General features: G+C 48.1%; 1 protein-coding gene across 1 annotated transcript in view; it reads left to right on the top strand.

Moving 5' to 3' along the window:
• SYVN1 (synoviolin 1) overlaps nucleotides 1-21,178 on the top strand; it is an 890,352-nt gene that overhangs the window by 714,525 nt on the left and 154,649 nt on the right. The window lies entirely within an intron of this gene.

The raw sequence follows: 21,178 nt of genomic DNA, 5'->3' as shown, positions 1-21,178 counted from the left end.
CACCGAGAACAGGTACAGTAAGAAGTCGGGAAAGGAGGGAATGCAAAGGAAGGCTTAACTGAACCGAAGGTTAGTAGATCCTCTGGACCAAAACATCTACAAATTGAGACCCAAGGTTAACAAGGGCAAAGGGATATCCCTCGCCAAAGGGCTCAGTGGAGGATGTCGAAAAGCAAGGGCAAGGAGCTGCACGCAAATTATGGGTTGGGAAGAGGCCGCAGTTTGCAGGTCCGGGGTATGGAAAGGACTCTATACATACCTGTGACACCACGTCGAGAGGGACTAGACGCCGATTGAGTCCACCCGGGGGAGGGGAGGGGTCAGGGGGAAGGTGTAGGGGGGGGGGTTCAGGTGGGTGGGAACCCATCTAAATCACAAACAGAGACATAAAGAGCTACAGCAACCAAAATGGGGGACGGTCAAGACTAGCAAAATGACCATCATGAGGCTCAACGTCTGGGGACTCGACTCCCCTTTGAAAACGAAAAAACTTGAGAGGTTTCTACAAAGGGAGAAACCGGACATTTTCACACTCTACGAAACACGCATACAAGGCAGAGGCGCACATAACCTTTGAATCCAAGGATACAATAAATTATTTTGAGCTAACGAGGGAAGGAAGAAAGGGGAGTGGGGGAGTTCTGCTGGCTATTAGGTCCTCCTTCGACATGACGGCAACAGACTGGGAAAGGATAATAGCGGTAGGTACCTAGCCACAAGACTGCAAGCAGGAGGAGAGGTGTACACGATGGCCACCATTTACGCACCCAACTCCGGGCAGGACAAATTCATACAACAGAAACTAACCAAGCTGGAAGGATTTGCCAGGGGCCCAATTATCCTAACAGGGGACTTTAACATGGCCTGGGAGCCACAAGTAGATAGGAGTGCCTGGAGTGAAAAGGGGGAAACAAAGGGGTACCTATTTTTCTCACATATTCACAGGTCCTCTTCGAGGATCGACTACGTGTGGGTCTCATGGGGGTCTCACGGGGTATACTAGGCTCTGTAGCAGAAATGGATGTAGGGTGATTTTGCTCGATCAGACCATGCGCCCGTATCTATGACACTAAGGAGAAGGGACAATTTACAGGTGATCTGCAAGTGGAAGTTCCTGTCATACATAGTCAACGATGGTCTAATTAGAGAGGAGATCAAAACGGCCATTGAAGAATTTTTCCTGCTCAATAAGCTGGGGGACACAAACCAAAAATTGAGGTGGGACGTGTTTAAGGCCACGATTGGCGGTCAGCTCATCGCAGTGAACGCCAGGAGGGACAAGGAAAGGAGGCAGCTGGAAAGGGAGCTAGAAAGCAAACTGAAACAGGTTATGACTCGGATGGGTATTGGGGCAAGTGGTGAAACTAGGAGAGAATACAGGGCCATACAAGGTCAATTGGAGGTGTTGCAAACGAGGGAAGCAGAACGGGCATTGCTACACCTTAGACATAAATATTACAAGCCTGATAGGCTGCTAGCCAGGCTTCTAAGGAAGGAAGAAAGACGGAGCAATTACCAAAATCAAACTAAGTATGGGGGGGGTGGGGAGGAGGGGAGTACCGAACATTTGGAGAAACAAAGAGAATTCACAAAATTCTATAAAGAGCTTTACAAATCGGAGAATCCCCTAGATCAGGCACAATCAATACATTTGGAAAGTCTACATCTTCAAAACTTAACAACCCACCCAAGAAGCCCAGGACCTCGACCAAGCGATAACAGCTGAGGAGGTTCATAAAGCAATCACCTTGTGCCCAATAATGAAGCTCCAGGACCAGACGGATTTACGGCAGACTTCTATAAAACCTTTAGAGAAGAGCTGATCCCCCCCCCCCCCTACCTAGTCCAACTATTCAACTAATTCGGGAAAGAATGGAGAATAACTCCCAACAATGGATGAAGCCCAGGTAGTCCCCCTTCCAAAACCAGACAAGGATCCGGAATGCTGCAAGTCATACAGGCCAATAGCGCTAATAAATTTGATGCTAAAATTTACACAAAAATGTTGGCCACTAGGATAGACCCCCAGCTTCCGAAACTCATCGGAATAGACCAATCAGGCTATATATGCGGCAGACAGGCCGAGGACAACACTAGAAGGGTAGCACACCTAGTTGAAAAGGTGAGCATAAAAAAGGTACCAGCGCTTCTCCTTGCATTAGAAGCAGAGAAAGCGTTTGATAGGGTGGAGTGGCACTTTGTTTGCCACTATGAAGAAGGTGGTATTTGGGGAGAAATTGCTGGCAATGGTCAGGGCAAACTACTCTAATCCATCCCTCCGGCTACTGATAAACAGGTAGCTGACAGTGTCGATCAAGGTAACAAGATCCTGCTGTACACGATCTACCTAGATCCCCTGTTGGCCACAATTCGGGTCACTGAGGACATATCAGGCATCCCTTTTGGAGGGCAGTCCCGTAAAATAACGGCCTTTGCAGGTGACATGCTGCTAACACTCACAGACCTAGAGAAGTCCATCAGGGCACTGGAGAGAGAACTAGAAAAGTTTAGAGGGGTTGCAGGGTTTAAAATTAACACCAACAAGTCTGAGGCCCTCGACCTAACGTTGCCGAAATGGACAGAACAGGAGATTAAAAAAGCCTTGCAATATAGCTGGGAGACCACTGCGATTAAAATACCTAGGGATCAACATCACCAAAGACATTGATTCACTATACCAGAAAAACTATCCACCCTTACTGGCTTACATCAAACATTCTCTACAGGAATGGAGCCTACTTAGGATTTCTTGGCTGGGAAGGATCAATGTAATTAAGATGGTCATACTCCCTAAAATCCTGTTCTACTTCATGACAATTCCGACGAAAGTCCCCAAATCATTCTTTAGAATACTCCAAGAGTTCATAGGAACATTTATTTTGAACAATAAAAAAAGCCAGAGCGGTGAGAAGTCTGATGGAAATGCCAAGAAACAGGGGAGGTATGGGGGCACCGGACATGAGGGCATACTACCTGGTGGCCCAAATTAGAGTAATTAGAGACTGGATGAAAAATGACAGAAACAAGGGGTGGAGACACATGCAACAAGCACTAGTGGGAGGGCAATTAGAGTCAGTGTTGTGGAAACCCAAGGGGGACAGACCTCAAAACCTACATAAAAGCATGATCGGATCATTGGTGGGCAACATATGGGAGGAACTAATAACTAGAGTGGACATAACTACCTACCCATCGCCTTTTACCCCAATCTTCTACAACCCACAATTTTCCCCAGGGGAAGAAGGTAAGGGGTTTAACAGATGGGAAAGGGGAGGATGCCTAAAGAGAGATGTTTGAGGGAAGCGAAATCAAGTCTTCAACCAATGTAAAATGGACTTCTCCCTGGGGGGAGGAGGAGAGATTCAGATACACGCAAATGCAACACTGGCTACTAAAAAGGCAACACTGAGGTCCCCAACGCCTTTTGAAAAACTGCTAACAGAAAATGCGGGAGATAAAAATGTAGTTTGCACTCTGCAAATGTATAAAACAAAATGAGGAATCGCGACTTATCCGATACATGAGGTTATGGGAGGAGGCAATCGGCTGCCAGATAAAAGAAGCAGAGTGGGCGCTGGTTTGGGCCAACATACCAAACTTACGAAATCAATACAAATACAAGAATTCTGTACTAAACTAATGTGCCAATATGATCTCACCCCGAGTGCCCTGAACAGATTATTCCCGCAAGTGAAGAAAGACTGTTGGAGGGACTGTGGGGAAGAAGGGACCTGGGGACACGTGTGGTGGGAATGCCCCCAAATCCCAACCATACTGGGACAGAACAGTGGCAGTTGAGGAGATGACCGGACTCAAATGTACAGGTAACCGAGGTGAAGCTATATTAGGTCTTGGAGGAACAATCGAAGATCTCCCCTCCTAAAGCGCAGATAAAAATCTACGCAATATTAATGCTATCAGGGGCCCTGGTAATCGCCCAGAAATGGAAGTCGAGGGACCCACCCACAGAACATGAGTGGGTGAGCAAAATTTGGCAGTTCGCATCTATGGAATGGGTAACCTACTCCATACAGGGAAACCATCAGTGCTTTGTGGCAGACTGGGACCTAGTGACAAAATTCCTACAAAACGATTTAAGAGGAGCATGGATCCTGAGAAAAAACTGTTGGGCCTGGTGTAAGAGGGAAACGTGGAAAGACAGTCCGACCCGACAGTTGGGAGAAGTCGATGGCGAGACCCTGGAAGGGGCAAGGGCCTCAGTTTGGGAGGAATGCCTGTATTATGCTCGAACAAGGAATGTTCATATTGGGTTTTGGATGGGACTTTGGGGGGGGGGGGGGGACAGTTCTGCATATTGCCAGTATTAATGTTAATAAAAACCTATGTGAAAAAAAAGTTCAGAATGACGACTCTTCGGGAAGTTATCCCTCTGCTGCAGCAAGGGGAATACATGGCCACTCTAGACATGAAAGATGCATACTTTCATATTTCAGTGTTGCCACCGCACGGGAAGTCCCTCAGGTTCACGATCGAGAACACTCACTATCATTTCAAAGTTCTCCCTTTCGGCATTGCCTCAGCCCCAAGGGTTTTTTTGGAAGTACTGGCAGTAGTGACAGCTCTCCTGTGCCGACAGTCCATTCCTGTGTATCTCTACCTAGACGACTTGCTGATAACAGGGGACTCATTCAGAACAGGCCTAGTAAATACCCAGGTGACTGTGGATCTCCTAGTCAGCCTAGGATTCTCGATCAACGAAAAGAAACCAAGCCTGGTCCCCAGCCAAGTCAAACTCTTTCTGGGGTCTATGATTCGGAAGGAAAATGGCTCGTCTGGCACAACCAGAAAATCAAACCCTTGATGAATCCGGTGAAGCTAGTCTATTTAAAGTATTGTAAATTCTCACTTCTCCCTCTGATTGAATTCTATTTCTTAAAGGTTGAGGCTGTAATTTCATATGGCCTGGATATGTGCCTATTAGTTATAGACACTATCCTTGATAAATTGCAGTGCAAGTTATGGAAATATGCATTGGGTCTCGCTCCATCTTTGCCAAACTCCATACTGTCCCATGAACCTGGGTTGACCTCGTTCTCATCAAAGTGGCAATGGAGATTGATGAGTTACTATGCCAAAATGATAAACCCGCCCAGGAACTCAATGTATGAGGATCTAGGTAAAATGCTTCTTGATTCAAATCCTGCTTCAATAGTGAGATTCGGTGTAAGAATTGAGAAACTCTTACTAAGGATAAATGTAACGTCAACGGAATTGGGTGCACAGTTGCCAAGTGTAAAGAGGAAGCATCAAGACTATGACTGGTGTATGATAACAGAGAAAAATAATGGGTATAAGCTTTACAAAGAATATGCAAAGTTTGTGAGGAAAAGAGGAAATAGATCACCTTACCTCATTAAGTTTCCGTGTGAGAAGGCAAGAATGTTATAGATGCGATTTAAACTGAATCCGTTTTAAACTATGGAACATATACAATACTGGCAGCGCCATGTAGTAATTAGACATGGGCTTGTGTCGCTTTTGCATTGGTACGAAAGAATGTGAAACCTTAAAGAACTTGACCATGTTCTGTCTGTATGTTCTGTCATTCATATGAATGTGTTCGACAAATGTATTGCCAGCAAATCGTGATTCTCTAGTCTAGAGAATGCTTATGGACAAGATGCATGTGGGGGAATAATTCTCTATTGGTTCTAGCTCTGACACGTCTATTGCTAGTAATTAACGACTATTAGAAATTATTACTGAGTATGATCCCTGTAGGGTTGGAGAACTTACTTTTGATGTTTTTGATTAAAACATAGTTTTTAGAATTGTGAAATAGGAACTTATGTAGAAGGAATTGAAAGATTGTTTTTTAGTGGTTTGTTGGCTTTATTTTAGAAATGTTAGGAATGTATATATGTGGTCTATATATGCTTGAGAAATGTATGTTTTTACTATTAACTAGGCCTGTGCTGAATAGCATATTTAGTATTCGGCCGAATACCGAATAGTTTGTCAACTATTCGGCCGAATATGAAGCCGAATAGTTGCTTTATTTAATAAATCATGTTCCAGACTTGATAAAACACAATTAAAAAAACAAATGAAGCACCATTTTAAATGCATTCTATACTTTTATTTCACTTCATTGTAATTAATGTAGTATCTTGAGGTATAAAAGCCGGGGAAAAAGCAGGTTTAACCAAAATGAAGGGACCAAATGTACAGAAGGTTGTTGCATATTCAAAACCAGTGCCAGTTAAAGGAGGAGGCTTCACAAATACAAAAGGACTAGGTTGCAATAAACAAAATGGATATCGCAATTTGCAACTGGACTTGTGAATCAGATGCATTGCATTCTCTATCCAGTTGCAAAATCGATGCGGTCAAGTTTCAAAACTTCTTTGCAGCTCACATACAAATGTATAAAATGGTTCATGTTGGCTCATGCTGGACACAAGTGAAGAGGAAGTCTGAAATGCATGAACTCCATCTTGCAGCTATTCACCCCATCCAAACAAATGCTGCTCACTTTTCACTTATCCTCGTCAATACACAAAAGTATGCAACTTATTATTCCTGATAAAATATCAGATAATGTTAATCTCAGGACTCTAGTCCATAACAAAAAGAAAAGGGTGGGGACTATGACGTACGCAATGGGAAGTGACATGACAGGAACTGAAAGTATACTAAAAGGAAATATGCACATGTCTTTCAGTTTGTATTTTCCAACAGAAAAACGTGCACATTGTATATAAACATTTGCCAAAAGAAAAGATGTTCCTGTATTGTTGCAGGCTAAGTATAAAAGATGAGCACCTTTTATGTTTAAGAATCTGTAACAAAACATGCCCTAAAGAGCAGATTACAATATGACATATTTTACAGCTATGTGATAGCAATTTGTCTGGTCTTGTGACTAAGTCTCTGGTCTAATTCTATTCAGTTTTTCAAACTGATGTCTAAGTTTGCCTTTGTTCTTGTTGCATTGTATTCAAATGAGTGTCACAGTATTCGGCAACAGCCGAATGGCAAACTATTCAGATGGCCCGAATAGCTTATTTTCAGCCAGAATTCGGCCGAATACTTAATCGAAGCCAAAGTTCGGTACACCCCTACTGTTAACTTCCTTTTTATGTTTACTGTTTTCAATGATTGATGATGTGATGTAATTTGTAAAGGTTTAATGTATAAACCATACACAAATATATATATTTCTGAGGCTTGTGGAATCTGCTTAGATCACATGCTGTGCATAGGCCGACATCTAGTGGAAGCTGCGGAGTATTACAGTTTGTTTTTCGAAAGTCGAAAATGGGCGTCGACACAGGCGTGCCAGTAATACTATCCCTAGTGTGACGTCCACTGTACCCAAGATCCCTCACGCGTGTAGGATCCTCAGATTGTTTTTTTCCGCCATACTGGTCGGAAGCATCTTGCGGAGTTCCCTGGCCTTAGCCATACTTTTGCTGTTATTATAATTTTAATTCTTATTCATTCCCTTCCCCACCCCAACGTCGACCCTCAACCTCGACGACGGCTGGAGAAGTCATCGACCGTCGACTGCTGCACGACGGATCTGGGCCTCGGTAGGCCGCTGGCCTCGGCCCGGGCCTAGTAGGCCGCTGGCCTCGGCCCTTACAAGTAGGGAGAGTGGGGGGTGGTACATACTCTTCACTCTTGATATATAGTTACATTTATATATATATTCCTACACTTAGCAGCCCGCTGCCTTAAGGTGCGTATGGAGGGTACCCCTTTTCAATTCTGCCCCAAGTGCAATCGCAAATACCCTTGGGTCGACAGGCACGCCACGTGCAATCTCTGCTTGCCGAGGGATCACCCCGAAGCGAACTGCAGAGCGTGTAGTAGGTTTAAACCTAAGACACTTAAGGACCGTTCGACAAAGCGTTGGGCCCACCACGCCAGGCAGGAGGCCATGGCAGCGGAGGGCGCCTTCAGCGATGGCAGCGACGCCGTACTTTCGGACGGCGAGGGCATTACGGCGTCGAAAGACAGCCGACGAGCGCAGGTCCCCGACCTCGGAAGGTCGTCCGGCAGGGCGGCTATGGGGAAGACCCCCGGCGACGCAAGCGCTACACACCTAACACACACTAAACACACTAAGACCAACCGGACCTCGACGACGTCGACTTCCCGGAAAGAGGCACAAAAAGAACGGTCCGACTCGGTGTCCTCTGGGCGCTCTCGATCGAGATCGCCTCACGACGCAAGGCAATCATCCACTCTTGCCAAGAGTGCCTCGCTACACACACTAACGGAAGTTCGATCGTCGGGAGACGAAGACGACTTCCACCCCCAGGCCGCGCTCCAAGATACCGAGACCGCGGTTAACATCAGTGAGGCCCCACGCCCGAAGCACACAGATACCTCTCCAGACCCTCGACGCCAGGCGTCGAAAGTCTCTGGGGCCCCCAAGGGACAGGGAAAACATTTTTCCACGCACGGAGAAGGGGGGAAACAGCGGAAAGCACAGCCTTCCACCCCTGTAAAGCCTAAGCAGACAAGCAAACACAAGTCTACCCTTGAAAATAAATCACCTGCTAAAGTAATACCCTGTTCCAGGGAATGGTCCAGTGAGGACATAGACAGGGTTATGTCTAGGATGTCTTCCTTGGCTGATTTTTATGATAAGAACCCAGAACACTTTCTTTCATATAACCCTCAAGGGGCCACACCCTCAGGCTCCTCCGATCCTATCCCGCTAAGTAAAGAGCCCCGGGTCGAAAGACCTGAACCCTTCAAGGTTCAGCCTTACTCCACTCCATATTCTACTCCACTCCCCAGTTATCAGGGACAAGTTTTCCCTGAAGAGGACCAGGAGTTTGCATTTATGGAAGAACAAACCGGGACAGATTACTATGCAGAGGATGAGGACCTGGAGGAGGGAGAAGATGAGCAGGAAATTTACAGAGTAGATTCCCCAGTACAAAGCGAAGCCCCAGTTACTGACTCTCCAGTTGATAACCAGCCCCTCCTTAACGAGGTTCTCGCTCGAGCAGCGGAACACTTCCACATCGACACCCACGGTGTACAGGAGGAAAGGGACTTCGCGGAGGAGTTTGTAGGAGAGAGAAGACCGGTCGCTCAGACCATCCCTATCCTCAAATCCATCCAACGAAGAATAGATCCTTCCCTGGTGAATCCTAACCTCACCAGAGCTGTCAACCCCAGAATTGAAAAGATTTTCCGGGCAGCCCAGTCTGACCCTCTGTATATAAAGGGACATCTTAAACCAGATTCCCTAGTGGTGACCAACACTAGAAAGAGGGCTGGCACGCCCTTATCTTCATCAGAAGCTCCTCCCGACAAGGAGAGCAAAAAACTTTACGGGTTTGGCAGAAAGGTAGCCTCAACGTCCGCCTACCAAGCAAGGATTGCGAATTCCACCACCCTGTTGGCTAGTTACAATTGCCATCAATGGGAAGAAGTCGCGGCGCTCATTGCCTCTGCTCCAGAACCGCTAAAGGGCCAGCTGGCTCGGATCTCGGCATAGGGGAGAGCCGTGTCTGGTTGCATTTTAAAAGCAACTTTCGACGCCGCTGACAACGCAGGGAGATTGATAGCAGAAGGTACTGTTATCAAGAGACATGCGTGGTTACGGCAGTCGGGATTCAAGACAGAAACCCAGGCTTCTTTAATAGACAAGCCAGTGGAACCCGACCTATTGTTTGGGAAAGCGGTCGAAGACGCACTTAAAAATGCCAAAGATGAATATGAGACTCTCAAATCCCTTGGCCAGCTTACCAACAAACCCCCTAACCAGAGGGGGAACAATAATTTTCGTCGCCCACGCGGCCAAAATTCACAAAGAGGCAACTATGCCCAGGGACAAGGTACACAATGGAATAACAACCAGCAGTCTACCCAGAGTTACGGCAGGGGTAACAAGAGAGGTCGTGGAAGAGGCAGAGGCAGCCCCAACAAGGGCGGGGGGCACGCCTCCACCAAAACAGTGACGCTCAGTTCAGGGTCCCTTGCCACGCAACCCCAGTAGGGGGACGCATTTCCACCTTCACCCAGGCTTGGGAAGGGATCACCTCAGACAGATGGGTGCTGTCAACAGTATCCGCAGGATATTGTATAGAACTACTGCAGCGTCCCCGGAATCATCCTCCACGACAAAGAGTGCACTCCCTAGAACATCAAAGGATCCTTCTCGAGGAGATCGCCATTCTGCTAGAAAAGGACGCGATAGAACTCGTCCCAGGACACCAGGTAAACAAGGGTATCTATTCAACTTACTTCCTTGTGCCAAAGAAAGATTTGACAATGCGCCCAGTATTGGACTTACGGCCTGCCAACAAATATGTCAAGCCCCAAAAATTCCGTATGACCACGCTACAAGAGGTAATCCCCCTCCTAAAAAAGGGGGATTACATGGCAACCTTGGATATGAAAGATGCTTATTTTCATATTTCCATGCTCCCAGCGCACAAAAAGTACTTGCGCTTCAAGGTGGACAGTCGCCACTACCAATTCAAGGTACTGCCCTTCGGGATAGCTTCAGCACCAAGGGTATTCACCAAGGTACTGGCGGTGGCGGCTGCACACCTACGCAGGGAAGCAATCCCGGTGTACCCTTATCTGGACGACTGGCTCATAACGGGGGAAACCCCAGGAATTTGCAGGTCAAACATTCAGAGGACTATCGACCTCCTCCACGAATTAGGCTTCTCCATCAACGAGAAAAAGTCAAGTCTGGTGCCAAGCACCTCAAAACAGTTTCTAGGAGCTATCCTAGATACTCAGAAAGGATTGACCTTCCCTTCGGAAGAGAGAATTCGGAATATACTTCTGCAAATTCCGCATTATCAGTCAGGTCAACAGATAACAGTACGCAAAGCTATGCGGTTACTGGGCATGATGGCGTCATGCATTTACCTGGTCCCCCACGCGCGTCTGCGCATGCGTCCCATGCAGGAATGGTTGGCGAAACAGTGGTCTCAGGCAAGTGGTCATTGGGACGATCTAGTGGTCGTTTCGCCAACACTCGTACAGAGCCTACACTGGTGGACAAGAGAGAATCTCGCAAAGGGGAAACCCTTTTACGATCCCGAAGTACAAGCCGTGGTGACTACAGATGCATGCCTGACTGGGTGGGGAGCTCACCATCTCCACCACACAGCTCAGGGTCTCTGGTCTCACTCAGTAGCCAAGAACCACATCAATCTGCTAGAGCTTCTGGCAGTATTCCGAGCGCTAAGGGCGTTCGAGCCCCATCTACTGAACTTGTCGGTGCAGATCAGAACGGACAGCACGACAGCCATGTTCTATCTGAACAAGCAAGGGGGGACTCGTTCGCCAAATCTGTCCAAGCTTGCCCAGAAAATATGGATATGGGCACTCAGACGGAACATCTTCCTGTCATCGCAACATGTTCCAGGGGAGCTCAATTCCCTAGCGGATGCTCTAAGCAGAAACTCCCTCCCGGAAGAACACGAATGGGTCCTTCACAGAGACGTAGTAGAAGATCTCTTCTCTCAGTGGGGTTTCCCCACTATAGACCTATTCGCCACAAGCGAAAACAAACAATGCCCAGGATTTGCATCCAGGTTCCCCCAGCAGGACTCCCAAGGGAATGCCCTGTGGATGAACTGGTCAGGGATGTTTGCGTACGCTTTTCCACCAACTCCTCTCATCAGGAAGGTGGTGTACAAGATGAACAAGGAATCTATGACGCTCATCCTAGTTGCTCCCATGTGGGCGAGACAACCATGGTTTCCACACCTACGCAGGATGGCGGTGTGCGAACCCATCAGACTCCCAGCCTGGTACAACCTACTGTCCCAGCAACAGGGTCAAACAGTGCATCAGGAACCCAACTCTATGAACCTAGCAGCATGGCTCCTGAAGTCATAGAGTTTGGACATCTCAAATTACCACAGAGGTGTATGGACATTCTAAAGGAGTCCAGGAAACCAAATACAAGGCACTGTTACTTTGATAAGTGGAAAAGATTCGTTATCTGGTGCCAGAATAAACAAATCAACCCGGTTGATTGCACTCCTTCCAACGTTGTGACATACATGCTCCACCTGCTGGATGCAGGGTTGGTTTTTAACTCGCTGAAAGTACACCTGGCAGCCCTCTCGGCTTACACCACATCCCATAACAAGGTCTCGTGGTGGAAAGTACCAGTGGTTAAAGCCTTCATGGAAGGAGTAAAGAGACTTCACCCTCCTATTTCGAACCCACCGCCAGGATGGGACCTCAACGTGGTGCTAGCTAAGCTCATGGGACCCCCATTCGAACCCATGCATAAAAGTAGTCTCAAACACCTGACTTATAAAACGGCCTTCTTAGTAGCCATTACCTCCATAAGAAGGGTCAGTGAAATTCAGGCTCTGTCAGTGCAGGATCCTTTCTTTACTATCCACAAGGACAAACTGGTTTTACGCACACACCCTAGGTTCTCACCTAAATTCATATCCAAGTTCCATGTAAACCAGTCCATCGAGCTTCCGGCTTTCTTCCAGAACCCGCAAAGCTCGGCTGAGGTGAAACTACACACCCTAGATGTGCGTAGGGCGGTCCTATACTATGTAAATAAAACCAGACCGCTAAGGAAAACAGATCAACTGTTTGTCTCCGTAGCTACAGGCAGAGAGGGGGATCGCGTCTCTAAGGGCGCTATCTCGAAGTGGATTATCAACTGTATACAGCTGTGTTACTCTCTTTCTGACAAGACTCTGCCTTTTACGCCAAGGGCCCACTCTACTAGAGGCATTGGTGCCACTCTGGCTTTCATTGCAAATGTTCCCCTCGACACCATTTGCAAAGCGGCTACTTGGAGCTCTATTCACACTTTTACTCAGCATTACTGCATTGACACTCATTCCAAGACAGATACACAAGTGGGACAAGCGGTTCTAAGACACCTGTTTGCTCATGACCCTTCTCACATCCCACCTCCTTCTTCTGGTACTGCTCGCTAATCTATGCACAGCATGTGATCTAAGCAGATTCCACAAGCCTCAGAAGGGATACATTACTCACCGTAATCGTATTTCTGATGCTTGTATCTGCTTAGATTCACATGCGACCCACCCTTCCTCCCCTCCGAGAGAAGGCGCATGATTGCTTGTAGTCTTACCTTTTCTGTCTATCTGCTTGGATTATCTGTACTCACGCTACTCCTCATGCTTCCTCATGTCAGAAAAAATACAATCTGAGGATCCTACACGCGTGAGGGATCTTGGGTACAGTGGACGTCACACTAGGGATAGTATTACTGGCACGCCTGTGTCGACGCCCATTTTCGACTTTCGAAAAACAAACTGTAATACTCCGCAGCTTCCACTAGATGTCGGCCTATGCACAGCATGTGAATCTAAGCAGATACAAGCATCAGAAATACGATTACGGTGAGTAATGTATCCCATATATATATATATATATATATTATTTTTTTTAAAGACTGGCTCGTCTTCCCCTCAAACAAGAGGGTTCAAAACATGCTGTTCCAGATCCCTCACTATGTATCCAGTCATCGGGTTACCGTTCGCAAGGTCATGCAGCTCATGGGGATGATGGCTTCATGATTCTTCCGAGTTCCAGAACCTCGTTTGAGCACGCGCCCCTTGCAGCAGTGGCTCTCGAGCCAGTGGTGTCAGCCCAGCAGCCAGTGGGATGATCTAGTGCTTGTCTCGGCAGCCCTCGTTCAGTCTCTGCAGTGGTGGTCATGGGAAAACCTTCTGTAGGGGAAAACCTTCACCACTCCCTTACTAGAAGCCACTCTAACCAAGATGCATCTCTGTCGGGGTGGGGGAGCCTCACCTCTTTCAACAGACAGCGCCCGGCGTATGGTCCCGGTCAGTAAACAATCTCATACATTTATTGGAACTACTTGGGATAGTCCAAAGCTTTCCAAAATATTCTAGAGGGGGAGACAGTCCTGATCCTCATAGACAGCATTAGGGCTATGTCCTACCTGAACAAACAGGAGCGGGGGGGCAATCACTCTCTGGGGCTATCTCGACCGTCCCAGAACATCTGGAAGTGGGCACTCAAACACAATATGTTCCTCTCACATGTTCCTGGGGAACTCCATCTTCTGGCAGACAGGCTCAGCAGGGATTTCCCCTTGCCCGTAGAGCACGAGTGCGGGTACTAGAGCACATTGTACTCAACGTCTTTACAGAGTGGGGCTTCCCAGAGATCAACCTGTTCGCAACTCTGGAGAATGCCCAATGCCCAGACTACGCCTCCAGGTACCCTCAGACACGCTCCAAGGGGAACGGCCTCTGGATAACATGGTCCCGGAAAAGTGTCTATGCGCTCCCCACCTCGTCCCCCTCCACCTATTTCCTTTGCTCAACAGGCTAGTGCACAAGATGCACTAGGAACCAGCTACAATGATTCTAGTGGCGCCAATGTGGGCCCGACAACCTTGGTTCTCCCATCTCACAAGGATGTCGGTCTTCCCTCCAATTAAACTGCATTCGCTTGCAGCATACTGTCTCAAGACCATGTACAGACATTGCACCCGTGCCCCAAAACACTCAACCTAGCAGCCTGGCTTCTGAAGTCTTAGGGTTTGGGCACCTTCAACTACCATGGAGATGCACGAACATACTCTGGGAAGCACGCAAACCCAACACTAGACATTGCTACTCCAACAAGTGGAAGTGCTTTATCTGGTACAATTCTAATAACGTCAATTCAATCGACTGATCCCCTAAAGATATTGCCCTCTATGTAAAACACCTGTTAAACTCAGAACTTGTTTACAACTACCTAAAAGTACATTTAGCTGCTCTATCTGCATATATCACATCACAGAGCAAGGTTTCATGGTGGAAGGTTCCTGTAATTAAAGCCTTCATAGAGGGGGTGAAAAGACTTCATCCCCCAAGTTCCAACCGAACTCCCGGATGGGACTTGAATGTTATTCTTTTGAGGCTAATGGGACATTCCTTTGAGCCCATGCACAAGGCTAGTCTTAAGGCCATCACCTATAATACTGCCTTACTAGTGGCCACTACCTCTATATAAAGAACAGCGAACTAAAGGCCCTTTCTGTTCGACACCTTTGACTATTCAGAAGGTCAAGGTAGTTTTGCGCACACACCCACGCTTTGCACCTAAATTTATCTCAAGGTTCCATGTGAACCAATCGATCGAACTTCCCACTTTCTTCCAAAATCCCACTCATTTGGCAGAAAGAAGACTCCACACACTAGATGTGAGTAGGGCAGTAATTTACTCCCTTTAAAAAACTAAACCACTAAGAAAGACAAGTCAATTCTTTGTCTCTGTGGCAGCTGCTAGAGAAGGAGACTGTCTCAAAATCAGCTATTTCCAAATGGATTGTAAATTGCATCACACTTAGTTACACTCTTGCCAAGAGAGATCTACCCTTTACGTCTGGAGCTCAATGTACACGGGGCACAGGGGCTACCATAGCATTTATTGCAAATGTTCCTCTAGATTCCATTTGCAAAGCAGCAACCTGGAGTTCCGTTCACTTTCACCCAACATTACTGCTTGGACACACACTGAAAGTCTGATTCTCAGGTGGTACAAGCGGTGCTAAGACCTCTTTGGTACTGTTCCTTCACACATCCCACCACCATCTCCGGGTACTGCTCGTTTGTCTATGCAAGGCATGTGGTTCTAAGTAGTTTCAAAAAATATCAGAAGACATACACTACACAACGTAATTGTATTTCGAGGGGATTGGTTCCTCCGACGTATTCCACATCTATGAATCACCACAGCTGTATTGCTTTGGACATTTTTTGGCTCCTGCGTCTGACGTCGATACGCTGTCCTCGAGGGCCTCCGTCAAGCCGACTTCACCGGATGTTAAAAGTAGGACGCACGACGCCCATAGCCTCAGTTCTGTTTTTTCCACGAACGTGTTCGCTTCGGAGATCTCGGCACGCCTCGGTTCTTCTGTTACTTCTATCGATTCTTTGAACTTGGTGTTTTGTGAAGATATCATGTCTTCGTCGTCTTCTACCCCGCGGTCGGGATTCAAGAAGTGTCGGGACTGCAGTTCCAAGATGTCACTTACGGACCCGCACGACGTCTGCCTCTCGTGCCTCAGCGAGGACCATGCCACCGATGACTGTGACAATTGCCAGTCGTTTTTTGATTTCGAAGAAAGACTGGGGATTGAGACCCATCATGGATTTGCGCGGTTTGAACAAACTCCTCAGGAAGGACAAGTTCAAGATGTTGAGGCCTGCCTCGTTGAATTCTGTATTCCTTCACCTCCAGGCCCTTCAACTTCAGGACTGGTTGGTGTCTCTCGACCTCAAGGATGCTTATTTTCATGTACCGATCCATCCAAAGCACAAGAAGTACCTGAGGTTCGTGGTTGGCGACTCGCACTTTCAGTTTCGGGTCCTGCCGTTCGGATTGACCTCCGCCCTGAGGGTCTTTACCAAGCTCATGGTAGTGGTGGCAGCGCATCTCAGGAAAGGGGGGATTCACGTCTACCCCTACCTGGACAATTGGTTAATCCGGGCGCGCTCTACCGAGCAAGTGCTGGATCATCTGTCCATCACCTGCCACTCCCTCCACAAGCTGGGCTTCTCCCTCAACTTGAAGTCCCACTTGACGCCAACTTAGAGGCTCCAGTACATCGGAGCAGTGCTCGACACGTCCCTGGGGCAGTGTTTTACTCCCCAGGTGAGGGCTCATCACATTCAGCAGATGGTACAAAAGTTCCAACATGCCCAGAGTCTCCCTGCGTTCGAGTTCTTGAGATTGCTCGGCCTCATGGCATCCTGCATTCTTCTGGTGCCAGGGGCCAGGTTGCGGATGAGATCTTTGCAATGGGCACTCGAGCTCCAGTGGTCTCAGTCCTCCGGCAGGATGTCGGACCCCGTTCAGGTGCCGTCTTTGGTCGCCCAAGACCTTCTGTGGTGGGCTGTCGAAAGCAATCTGATGAAGGGGGCTCCGTTTTTGGCTGCCCTGGCCGGAGGTGACAATCGTGACGGACGCGTCCCTCACAGGATGGGGAGCTCATGTCAACGAACTGACAGTGGTCGTTGGTCTCCGTCGGAGTCCAGACTCCATATCAATCTGTTGGAGCGGAGGGCCGTCAGGCTTGCCCTGAAGGCTTTTCTGCCGACTGTGCGAGGAAAGAATGTTCTGATTCTGGCGGACAACAGTGGCCATGCACTACCTCAACAAAAAGGGGGGGCGGGGTCACTTCCTCTGTGCAGGGAGGCGATGCAGCTCTGGTTCTGGGCAATCCAGCAGGAAATTTCGATCTCGGCAGTTCATCTGGCCGGAGACGAAAACGAGACAGACGCTCTGAGCAGGCAGAGCACGATCTCTCACGAGGTGGAGTTGGCTCAGGAGATTCTCCTGGAGATCTTCGCCCTTTTGGGGACCCCTCAAGTGGATCTCTTCGTCTCCAGTGTCAACCAGAAGTGAAAAAGGTTCTGCTTGTGGGAATTTCCTCCAAGAGGAGCCTTGGGAGACGCGTTCGTAGTGGAGTGGTCTTTCCCACTGCTGTACACGTTTCCTCCAGTCCCCGTCATCCCGCAAGTGTTGCGGAGGTTACGGAGGTTCGGTTCCTGGATGATCCTCATTGCTCCGGCATGGGCCAGGAGGACGTGGTACCCGGACCTTCTCAACTTGTCCATCTGCCCTCCAAGTCGTCTTCCCTACCGAGACGATCTGCTCTCACGGGAGGGGGGGGTCAGGCTCTCCATCCAGAGGTCAGATCCCTCAACCTTCACGCTTGGCTTCTGAAAGGTTGAGGTATAAGGATTGGGACCTCCCTGAAGACGTGATGGAGGTGTTGATTTCGGCCAGACGGCTGGCGACAAAGTCCCTGTACGTTGCCGTTTGAGAAAGTTCTGCGACTGGTGCAGGGTTAAGAATGTGGATCCTTTTTCATGTGACATTCCTGTAGTTCTGTCTTTTTTGCTTTCTTTAGCCCACAGGGGCTTGCAAGTGGGTTCCGTTAAAGGTTACCTGCCGGCGCTGTCCATATTTAAGCGTTTGTCTGAGGAGTGTTCTTATTTTAAAATTTCTTTAATTTCTCAGTTTCTAAAAGGGCTCACTAATGTGTTGCCTCCGTCACCGTTCCAGGTGCCCGGTTGGGATTTGAACCTTGTTCTCAAGTTTCTAATGGGTGCTCTGTTTGAGCCTTTACATTCTTGCCCTTTGAGACTGTTAACTCTTAAAACTGTATTTTTAGTTACGGTCACTTCCGCTCGCTGAGTGAGTGAGTTACAGGCACTTTCAGTTAAGCCACCCTTCACTGTGTTTCATAAGGACAGGGTTGTCCTTAGAGTTTGTCCTTCCTTTTTTCCGAAGGTTGTGTCGGAATTTCATTTAGGCCAGAAGGTTATTCTTCCGGCATTTTATCCTCCTCCGCATCCTGGTAAAGACAAGGAGAGGCTCCATAGGTTAGATCCTAGGCAAAAGTCATGATGCCCGCTCCCGGGGAGCCGGTTCAAGCCCTGCGTCCCTGAAAGCGGACATCCAGTCCCCAAGGAAGGACCCAGCAACCCCATATAGGGGCCCTTTGGACAGTTTCCTGGCACCTGTGGCGCCAGGCTCATAAAAGACATCAGTCCTGGCGCCATAGGCGCCAGGCTCATTATGGAAGTGCTTGGGTGCACTTACCTGATGCAGACCATGCTGCAGGATCCCGGCCTCCTTGAGGCCTGAAAGGAACTACTTTACCTGTGGGACTAATTTACCATCCAGGCGTGGTCGGGGAAGGATACATACCTGATTGGAGGAAGGATACATACCTGGAACTTCTTCCAAGGCTATTTAAACCCCACCCGAACAGCCACACGTGCTTCGCGTTCTGCATCTAGCAGCTGGACGCTCAGTGTCTGCTCCTGCATCCTGACTTCTGCCACGCCTGCCAGCATCTTGGATCACCTGCAAAGGAAGAGAAGAAGAGAACAGAAGGAGGAAAAGTCCTTACCTGCTAAATCCGCATCCCGGAGACATCTCGCCGACAATCCTGAAAAGGAAGACTTTTATTTAAAAGCTCATCGCGTCGATCGCTGCAGCGCCGCATTCCACTCACCTTTACAGGGCGCCTCCATGTTCAGCAGCGATCATCCGGATTCGCAGTCACGCCCCAGCGCCTAGGGAGAAAAAGACCAGAACAAAAGGTGAGAGAGAGAAGGGAATAAGGAAAGCTAAATCTCCATGTTAAGACTTAGCTGTTGATTCATTTCCTCTTCATTTCGGGTCCGCGCCGCATCCTGGCATTTCCGGACCCCGCCCCCTAAGGGGAAAAAGAGACATCAGCGTTAATGAGCGAATGAAAAGACATTATCAAAAAACGCTCATTAAAGACTTACCTGATTTCTACAAGGATTTCACCTCTCATCTCGGGTCGGTGCCTGTTCCCCGGCATTCTGTACCCCGGCCCCTATGGGGAAAAAGACACTAGCATTAGTACATTAATGCATGGACACAAGGGGAATCTCTTATCAAAAAACTTACCTGGAAGCCAAGCAAGTTTGGTTCTCACCAATCCGAAAATCCAGTGAAGTAACTGGATACCAACGCGCCCCTGCATCAGAAGCAGGATGGAGAGCTCGTTCTTCCAGACCCTAAGGTGAGACGCTACGAGGAATCACAGAAGGGTTTCGAGGAGGGTGAGAGGGGAAAGTGGGAGGCTGATTGCATTACCCAGCAGACAGTTAATCCCCTATTTTCACCTACAGAAGGATACTTCTGCGAGCCAGACAAGCCAGATTTGGGGGCCCGGTCCAGTCCGTCTTCCGAACCCTGCGCATCACCTTAGAAGAGGTCACAGCAGTGCGAACCAGGCCAGCACGTCCGTGGGAGTCAGGTGAGCGTTACAGCAAGCTTTAAGTTTCTACATTTCACGCATGTCCCGGGTGAGAGTGGACGATCAACTCTTTATTGGTTACGCTGGAAGGCGTTTGTGACAAGCTGTTACTAAGCAGCCTTTGTCTCAATGGATTAGCTTGGCAATTTCTGAATGTTACCGCTTGGCGGGTAAGGACCCTCCGGTAGGCTTGCGGGCCCATTCTACCTGGGGTATGGCTGCCTCTACTGCCCTGCAGAGGGGTGTTCCTATTCATAACATCTGTGATGCTGCCACCTGGGCTTCAGTCCATACTTTTTTACGTCACTACTCACTCGATTCTATCCGTGGACAGGATCTAGCCTTTGGCAAGGTGGTCCTTTACTCTGCAATTTGATTGGGCATTCTAAATTTCTATATTCTAAATTCTTTTCCCACCACCTTACGTTGGTACTGCTTTGGGAGTTTGTCATAGATATGGAATACGTCGGAGGACCCAATCCCCTCGAAGAACAAGTTACTCTCTTGCCTGATAACGTTCTTTCGATGGGATTGTCCGACGACGTATTCCATATCGCTCCCTCCATGCCTTCCCCGCTACAGAATTTCCTATGCGATTGCAGCTTACGTTTCCGCAAGGCTTATGTGGTAAGACTGGCAGGAGTGGTGGCACACGTTCTGGGAAAAAACTACAACTGAGGCTACGGGCGTCCTACTTATAACATCTGGTGCCGTCGGAGGAGGTCCTCAAGGACGGCGTATCGATGTCATCGACGCAGACGCCAAAAGATTTTCCGAAAGCAGCACAGCTGTGGTGATTACTGTCATACATATGGAATACGTCGTCGGACCTTCCCATCGAAAGAATGTTACCAGGTAAGAGATTAACTTGTTCTTCTTTACATAAGGAAAGCCTTAAAACGTTCCTGCAGGAATGTGCATTATAACAGAAAATCTGACAAAGGGAGCTACACAAGGGTTCTCATCTGTTGAACACAATTAAAACATTAGTCCTCTTCTGTGCAGGTTGAGAGATAATCAGCTTTCATGCCACCATTCAGAATGTTCAGCTCATCAAAGGATTTGGCTTTGCAGGCCGTTGATGTGGGAGGGGAAGAGCTGAAGGGCGATACAAATGAATGCCATGCCCAAGTAAAGAAGGCCTCCAACTGGACTCTGCTCCATCCGGTGTTGGCAGAAGTCCACATTTTTCAACAAGGAAAGGCCGTTTTTCTGGTTGATGGGGTGAGAATCCCAAAAGACCAGGTCTTTTAGAAGGAGGTGCAGCAAACAGTGAAGGTGGTTTTCCTTTAGGACCTCCAATCCCTGGTACTAGAAGAAGATTTGCTGGCCTACCACCCAGCAAAGCAGGTTTAGCCTTTGAAAGGGGTGCATGGCATAAGAGAGGGGTCGCGCCAG

Source organism: Ambystoma mexicanum, chromosome 2p (genome assembly GCF_040938575.1).
Source record: "Ambystoma mexicanum isolate Mex_15411 chromosome 2p, UKY_AmexF1_1, whole genome shotgun sequence".
NCBI classification, from domain to species: domain Eukaryota; kingdom Metazoa; phylum Chordata; class Amphibia; order Caudata; family Ambystomatidae; genus Ambystoma; species Ambystoma mexicanum.
The sequence above is the reverse complement of the archived record's forward strand: the minus strand, read 5'-3'. Positions and strand labels throughout refer to the sequence as shown.